This window comes from Rhamphochromis sp. 'chilingali' (assembly GCF_963969265.1).
Source record: "Rhamphochromis sp. 'chilingali' genome assembly, chromosome: 15".
NCBI classification, from domain to species: Eukaryota; Metazoa; Chordata; class Actinopteri; order Cichliformes; family Cichlidae; genus Rhamphochromis; species Rhamphochromis sp. 'chilingali'.
In genome coordinates, this window is record NC_137942.1 from 1,306,968 (window position 1) to 1,316,046 (window position 9,079).

General features: G+C 42.7%; 1 pseudogene across 1 annotated transcript; it reads right to left on the minus strand.

Annotated features, from left to right (window-relative positions):
- Positions 1–4,138: 4,138 nt before the first annotated feature.
- Positions 4,139–8,631, minus strand: LOC308411357 (GTPase IMAP family member 4-like; annotated as a pseudogene). The gene is made up of 2 exons: positions 8,556–8,631; positions 4,139–4,855 (listed from the first exon to the last, which is right to left on the minus strand). The product of its transcript is annotated as a GTPase IMAP family member 4-like (transcript).
- Between the last annotated feature and the right edge of the window lie 448 nt (positions 8,632–9,079).

Here is a 9,079-nt window from a genome sequence, read left to right on the forward strand (position 1 = left end):
GGTCTGGCTGCTTCTTCTTCTGTCGCTGTTTTTCTGCACTGGAGCATCTGCAGTCACAATAAAGCTGTTTGAAATCTCGCAGTTGAGTTAAGTGTTATATTTTCCTGCAGGAAACGACAGAACACGCTGGGATGATGTACAGTGGAGCAAAAAAGTATTTAGTCAGCCACCGATTGTGCAAGTTCCCCCACTTAAAATGATGACAGAGGTCAGTAATTTGCACCAGAGGTACACTTCAACTGTGAGAGACAGAATGTGAAAAAAAATCCATGAATTCACATGGTAGGATTTGTAAAGAATTTATTCGTAAATCAGGGTGGAAAATAAGTATTTGGTCACCTCAAACAAGGAAAATCTCTGGCTCTCACAGACCTGTAACGTCTTCTGTAAGAAGCTTTTCTGTCCCCCACTCGTTACCTGTATGAATGGCACCTGTTTGAACTCATCATCTGTATAAAAGACACCTGTCCACAGCCTCAAACAGTCAGACTCCAAACTCCGCCATGGCCAAGACCAAAGAGCTTTCGAAGGACACCAGGAAAAGTATTGTAGACCTGCACCAGACTGGGAAGAGTGAATCTACAATAGGCAAGCAGCTTGGTGTGAAAAAATCAACTGTGGGAGCAATCATCAGAAAATGGAAGACATACAAGACCACTGATAATCTCCCTCGATCTGGGGCTCCACGCAAGATCTCATCCCGTGGGGTCAAAATGATCATGAGAACGGTGAGCAAAGATCCCAGAACCACACGGGGGGACCTGGTGAATGACCTGCAGAGAGCTGGGACCAAAGTAACAAAGGTCACCATCAGTAACACACTACAACGGCAGGGAATCAAATCCCGCAGTGCCAGACGTGTTCCGCTGCTGAAGCCAGTGCATGTCCAGGCCCGTCTGAAGTTTGCCAGAGAGCACATGGATGATACAGCAGAGGATTGGGAGAATGTCATGTGGTCAGATGAAACCAAAGTAGAACTTTTTGGTATAAACTCAACTCGTCGTGTTTGGAGGAAGAAGAATACTGAGTTGCATCCCAAGAACACCATACCTACTGTGAAGCATGGGGGTGGAAACATCATGCTATGGGGCTGTTTTTCTGCCAAGGGGACAGGACGACTGATCCGTGTTAAGGACAGAATGAATGGGGCCATGTATCGTGAGATTTTGAGCCAGAACCTCCTTCCATCAGTGAGAACTTTGAAGATGAAACGAGGCTGGGTCTTCCAACATGACAATGATCCAAAACACACCGCCCGGGCAACAAAGGAGTGGCTCCGTAAGAAGCATTTGAAAGTCCTGGAGTGGCCTAGCCAGTCTCCAGACCTCAACCCCATAGAAAATCTGTGGCGGGAGTTGAAAGTCCGTGTTGCTCGGCGACAGCCCCAAAACATCACTGCTCTCGAGAAGATCTGCATGGAGGAATGGGCCAAAATACCAGCTACTGTGTGTGCAAACCTGGTAAAGACCTATAGTAAACGTTTGACCTCTGTTATTGCCAACAAAGGTTATGTTACAAAGTATTGAGTTGTATTTTTGTTATTGACCAAATACTTATTTTCCACCCTGATTTACCAATAAATTCTTTACAAATCCTACCATGTGGATTCATGGATTTTTTTTTTTTCACATTCTGTCTCTCACAGTTGAAGTGTACCTCTGGTGCAAATTACTGACCTCTGTCATCATTTTAAGTGGGGGAACTTGCACAATCGGTGGCTGACTAAATACTTTTTTGCCCCACTGTAAGGCTGGCTTTTGTAGTCCATCCTGTAGACAGTGTAGTTTCAGCAGTGCAGACATGATTAAGGAGTCCAGCGTAAAAGCAGTCTGCTTCTCCTTTCCTGAGTCCTTTTAAGTCTCTCCTTCACACCTTTCCTTCACTCCATGGCCTTTTCCCACTGTGTGGAAACTGATCTGGAAAAGGAGACTTGAGTTCATGTCGGGGCAGCTGGATCAACTCACAGAGAGAAACATCAGTGCCACCTAGTGGTTAATGGTGAAACTGCAGAACAACAGGCTCAGCAGCAGAGGCTTGTTTGTTTGCAGCTGCAGGCTGTGTTTCCTCCTGTGAGCAGCAGAGGGCAGCATTTCACTAAACCACACAGGTTCAGGGCTTCACCTCTGAGACTGTGAGCAGAAACACGCTGTGCTTCCTGTTCGAGCTCTCTGCTCTTTCCTCTCACCCTCCCTTACTTCATTTTTCAGCAGAGCCGTCTGCCTTTGATTCCCCAGCATCTAAGGCTACGTCTAGGCTAGGCTAGGCTACGACGTAGCCCAAGGTGACGTCCCCACAGCAGGTTAAATACCTGGGACTCTCCATGATAGAGGTGAAAAAAACACAAAGATATTTTTGTGATTCGTTTGATTCGAGTATTTTTAAGCTGTCAAGTAAGAGTTTGATATAAAAATCTCAAACTGAAGGACCAAATCCAACCCTTTGGACATTTTAAAGTGGACATGAACAACGACATGTAGAAAGGAAAATTCTCAGCATGGATCTCTGCTCTGTAAAATGGTCTGTGAAGCTGGATTTAGGAAATAAGTGTTAAAGTTAACCCGACAAGGAAAATGTCGGTCGAGTGAACCACGGGGTTGTCGAACTGAAACAGGCTCTCCTGCACACAGTCCTCATTTATACAGTTCTCTGCAAACCCGAACATCACGGCTAACAGGAGGACATACCTGTTCCAGCACAGCCAAACATCGAAGAACCACTTACTGCTAAAGGGACTGACAGTGGAAGTGGGCACTGGCTCCTTGGTTTCTTAACATGAAGCTTATCATTGCAACACAAAAAGAGACCTCCTTAGTCTGCTCTGCTCTAATGTTAGTTTCCATGTTTTCCACTGAGTTAGCAGTTCTGTCACCAGCTAGCTTACATGCATAGTAAGTCTATTAACAGCAAACAACCAACCGGTTGCTGTCACATTCTGTACTGACACAAGGTGGCGCTGAACATGTTGTACAAGCTTTAACTTATTTCACTTATTATACACCCATATCACTTTTTCTGGAGCTTAAATATTTTCCCCTCCTCTCCTGCTTGTAGCTGCTGCAGTCTGCACAGCAACCCACCAAAACCAGACAGTAGAACAGACAGGAGAGCTGACGTTAGAGGTGACAGCATCCACAGCGACACTGAAGTGTGGAGAGGTCTGTGATCACGTGCTCCACCCTAGTAACACTACAATCTCAATATCAAAGCACTGCTTCAGGTAATAAATGAAAAATGCAACATAACAGAAATTATAAATTATATTATTTTGATTTTTATTACTTTACACAGTTTTTAAAGTGATTTAAATGCTACAAAAAGAGCAATCACAAGCTCCCAGAACAGCATCTTCAAACAGCAAAACATGGAGATAATAAATTCAATGTGCAAATTTGAAAGCTGACAGTAACAGATGTTTGGCTTCTATGATTTTTCTTTTTTAAAGAGCAATTTTGGAGGATGATGTTCTGTTTCAGGTTTGTTTCCCAGTAAAGTATCTGGAGGTACCCAGTAATCTTGTGGCTCTCCCCTCCACCAACAACTGCTAATTCACTGGTGATTATTTTACTGTAAACTACTCTGCAAACCACTGAAAGTTAGATGTTTTTAAAGAGTTTAGAGAGCTCAACCAATCAGCAACCAGAATACAAACTGTACAGATGTCCCTTAGCTTGTGATAAAAGACAGAAACATCTTGTGAGGTTGAGGCACAAAACGATGATAACAGTCATTGCTCAAGACTTTCTACATTTGAAGCAATGCATGTTCAGGGATTGTAACATCTAGTCCTGTTGCTTAAAGCACAAATATCCCTTACAATATGAAAAGGTAAAAAAAGAAAAAGAGACCTGGTTGCATGAACATTACACCGACTCACTGCTGCATCATGTGGTACAAACTGGTATTAGATGAAAATACAGCCCAGGTCAAATCGTCACGGTAACGAGCCATCGTGGCCATTCCTTTCATTTTTAAAGGTTTGAATCTGTTTTTGAAACATTTTACAAAAAGCTAAATCAATTAAAAACTCACTTTTTGCAGCATTTCTCAGTGAGCATTTTGGCCTTCATCGCTAAAGCTGTTGTTCCCATCAACAGTACTGAACCCCCTAAAGCTCCCAGTAAAGCTCCCGATGTAGACGTCAGCTCACCACCTCCAAGTAAATATCCCCCCACAGATCCCAAAATGATTCCCACCAATCCAGTCCTTTCCAGAAGCGCACGCCTGCCTGTTGTTTCTGCTGTTTTTGGTTTTTCGTCCTGCTCGTCCGGTTTTCCAGCCTCTTGGAGCATGTCAGGAGTGTAGAAGTAATCTTTTCCCATCGGTGTTATCTTCTTCAGCAGCTCGGTGACCTGAGCAGGACTTTTGTCTTTAATGTTAAAAGCAAAATATCTCCACTGGCACTGCTCAATGAGTTCTCTGAAATCCTTACTCTCGATCATAGCCTCCTGTATGTTAGCTTCATAGTCTTCATCTTCATTTCTATGGGTGAACACCACTGTTGTGTAGGCCAATGCACGTCTGCCAAAGGTGCGCACAAAAACCTCCAGTACCTCTAATTCTTCAGAGGTGATCATACCGAACCTCAGCACCAGCAGGAACACATGAGGACCAGGACTGGCAAGATCAATGGATCGCTTGATCTCGTTCACCAGCTCATCTTCATGTTTTCCAGGTTTAAACAGACCTGGAGTATCAACAACAGCCACTTTTTGACCTTCCACAGTGCTGTGGGATTTCTGTGTGCGATCTTTGGACGAATCCTTTGAGGTGAAAGTCTCTGTGTTCCCCATGATGATGTTTCCTAGAGTACTTTTACCAACCATGGTCTTCCCAAACAGCACGATCCTCAGGTCATCTGTTGGAAGAATATTAGTATGTGAGAACTGTCCCAGTCACCATCTCTTACAGCACTGACATAAATCATAAAGCATGAAGGCAGGAGGAATGAACAATCAGCGTTTATTAACAAGGAAACACAAAATCCTTTCAGCAGAGACACAAAACAAGATTCCCAAAAATGCAGAGTGGGAAACCACAGAGTGCAAGACGATGGATCAGACAAACATTAAGAGAAGGCTCTGAATTGACCGACGTGACCTGAACATGTCTGTGCAGCAGCCATAATCACAGCTGGTAGGATGAACACTAAAGAAAGGTTCCTTGGTGCTTCCTTTGTTACCTCCTTTAGCAGAGGAGACACTGGAGCATCCATATACGAAGGAGATAATCCACAGTTAAGCACCATCAGCAGCTGATGTGTGGTAGTCTGATGCTCTGAGCACCATGCTTGTGTGTTCATGGTCTTATAGAGTGATTGGACGCAGGTGAAGACAATCAAACACGTGATTTCAAACAAACTTTTGTCACTTTGTCATTATGAGGTGTTGTACGAGAATTTAAAAACGAAAAATCAAAAGGCTGTAACATGAAAAAATGTGGAAAGCTTCGTGAATTAAGCAGATCTTTCATTGGATAAAGCAAATAAAAAAGTTTCTATTTATTTTCATGTGCATATCACATTAAGTGGCATAAAACTGACCAAAATCATCTCTACACAAATGTAAACATGTTCAGTTACAGATCAGCTCTGTTTTACTCACTTATTTTATGGATTTTCGTAATTGTTCTGTTTACATTGGTTACGTTGTTCTCTCTCGTGCCATCTCATTTTTGGAAGAATAACCTCTTTAATCTCAAATGTACCTTCTAATATCTTTGGGGGTTTTTTTCAGATCTGGGACTGAGGAGCAGACTGAGAGATAAGTGGATATATGGAAATGTATATAAACTAGGGATGCACCGATACTGATAGGTATCGGTGCATCCCTAATATAAACATATTAACTCGTACTTATAGTAGTAACTCTCACTTATTTCACATTGTTATGAAATAAAATTATACATATTATTCTGTATAGATAGAACAAAAATTATGAGTAATGAATTACCAGGCTTGTTTTTTCATGTATTACTAAAACAATAATCACTGTGCAGCCACACTCTGTCTTTTTCACTCTATAACTAACTATAATCTTTACAACTAAATTTAATTAGATAATATTTTGTGACTGTTAGGTGTCTTCTTAATTTGGAAACGTGGATAATAACGAGAAGTGTAGCCTGAACACATACTGTAATGTCCTCTGCCTCTAACGCCTTGCTAGAGTCGACATTCAGACTCAACTCCTCTTCAAAATGACCACGCAGACACGAGGGTTTGACTTCACTCGGTTTACTTAGGCCAGTTGAAGTAGAATAAAACTGAGAAAACAACATGAAATGCTCTTAGAAATCAAAGACAAGGACAAATACACAATAACAGTACAAATGACTTGTTTAGCCAAAAGCGTTAGCGAATCCTCTCTTTACAACCATTTCTATTAAGCAAACACTGCAATCGCATTTCAAGTAGATTTTGTTCATTAGTAAGGATGGAACAGAATTTCATACCGACAACGCCCTTAAAGACCATCTTAAGGGAGACAATTGTTACTACAGCAGAGAACAGAAGTCTTTTCCCCAAACAATAGCATGCACTTTCTGATGACATCATAGAACAGAGACAGATTTGCGCACGTTACACCAGGTCATGCCAGAAGGAGGCACTAAAGAGCAACTTTCTCAGGGAAAATCTATTTAAACAGAACACAGTTACATGGTGACAGACAGTGTTGGGGTGTAACGGAATACATGTACCGCCGTTACGTATTTAAAATACAAAATATGAGTAACTGTATTTCGTTACAGTTGCCGTTTAAAAAGGTGGTATTCAGAATACAGTTACTTTGTTGAAATAAATGGATTACACGGCGGTACTTTCCTGTTTCATGTTGTCGCGGGTCAGGACTGTTTGGTTTTGTTTGACAGCTACGTTCTGTTGTTCCAGGCGGCAGCGTTACGGTTGCCATGGTTACAGGGCGACGCTCTCTCTCTGCGACTGTGTGTTTCCTGGGTGAGAGAGCGCCTTTTCGTTGTTGTTGTTGTTGTTGTTGTGCTAAGCTAACAGGCAGAATGCTACAAGCATAGCTCTAAAGAATGTAGCATCATGGGCAGTGTAGTCCGTGCTGCAGGGAGAATGGACTGCCATACTCGTTATGGGTCTGTGAGCGCGAGGAGGGAGAAAAAGGGGAGTGGAAAGGTACGAGTTGTCATCGAGGAAAAACGGGAGCTGGAAGCATGTAAATATAATAATAACCACTGCAGCCAAGAAGAGTGCCTGACGAGCCCAGTTGTAAGTAAGCTATTAAGACTCGACTGTACACCGTGTTCGTGTTTTCCTCCGAAAACAATAAGTTCCGTTGGAGCAGCCTTTCAACGCCTCTCTCTGTCTCTCGCAAGAAAAGTTGACCCAGACAACAAAGTAAAGCTATTTTTCGGCTACGAGCCGACAGGGACCCCGCCGTATTAGTCAGAGGTCCCTTTACTACAGTTCGGAGTCGCGGACCTTCAGTAACAGTAATAAATCACACAGCAATAGTACATTCATGTTGTTGTAAAAAGCATGATAATATATTAAGTAATCCAAAGTATTCAGAATACGTTACTCTCATTGAGTAACGTAACGGAATACGTTACAGAATACATTTTGGGGCATGTATTCTGTATTCTGTAATGGAATACATTTTAAAAGTAACCTTCCCAACACTGGTGACAGAACACTCCCCGTCTGAAACCCAGCGGGTTTCACCTACTAATATGACAAGGTCAAACACATTTCAGTCATCTGGAGGAATGAGCAAGACCATCTCATTCACAGGTCGGACGTAAAGCTTTGGTTCCTCTTTCTTGATGACCTTTACTTGCACTTTGCGCACCCTTCCATCTTTACTGGGATACACATCAACGATAATTCCTAAGGGCCATTCGTTCCTACTGCACTGACTGTCCTTAAGAAGCACCACACTTCCTTGCTTAAGGTTTGGCCGGTCAGATGTCCACTTTGTTCAACACTGTAGCGTTGACAGATACTGTTTCCGCCACCTGTCCCAAAATGTGTTAGACAAACTTTGGACCCTGTGCCACTGTTGCTTCAATAGGTCTTTATGACCAAAATCTCCTTCTGGTACTGGGAATGGACCTACTTTCTGGCTTCTTGAAGCAATGAAGCAGGTGTAAGAATGAAAGGATCTGTAGGATCGTTTGACACAGGCACAAGTGGTCGACTGTTCACTATGGCTGAAACCTCAGCTATGAATGTTGTGAGTACCTCATGTGTGAGTTTGGAGGAGCCCATTTGAAGAAGCATCAAGTCCAGGATACGACGTGTGATGCCGATCATCCTTTCCCATGCTCCTCCCATATGAGAGGAATGTGGTGTGTTGAAGGTCCACATACATCCATGTTCTGACAGAAACCTCTCCATGGCTTTCCCATCAAGATTTGAGGGAATCCCCATATCTTTGCAAGCTCTGGTGAAATTAGAGCATATGTTTTGCAAATGCCCTCGAATCGCCATAAACCTTCTGAATGCGTTTATGAAACTGGAGGAAACCAATGACTCAGTTACCTCAATGTGTATAGCTCTGACACACAGACAGGTGAAGAGGACAGCCCACCTCTTACTATCAGCGTGGCCTCCTCTCGTGCGACGGGCTGACCCAGACCAGGGCCCAAACACGTCAATGCCGACATTGCTAAAAGGTGGTTCCATGCTGAGCCTGTCTGGTGGCAAGTCTGCCATCTTTTGAACTTCACACCTCCCTCTCAGGACAAACTGTTATGGGTAAACTGTGCAGCTGCAATGAACATGGGAAAGAAATCCATTGCAGTTATGCTGAGTAAAAATCCAACAACATGTTAGCTTAATAACAGAGTCTGCTAATTACTGATGTCACGAGACGAGCTGATCCCAGCCTAACGGAGTCCAACACAAACTCCACATGGTTAGTTGGTTCCTGTTTGCAAGACCTTGTTTCTCGTGCTTTACCTTTTGTTTTATGTCCCTATATCTCATGCCTCATTATCTAGATTTATCGACAGGGAGTGCAGAATTATTAGGCAAGTTGTATTTCTGAGGAATAATTTTATTATTGAACAACAACCATGTTCTCAATGAACCCAAAAAACTCATTAATATCAA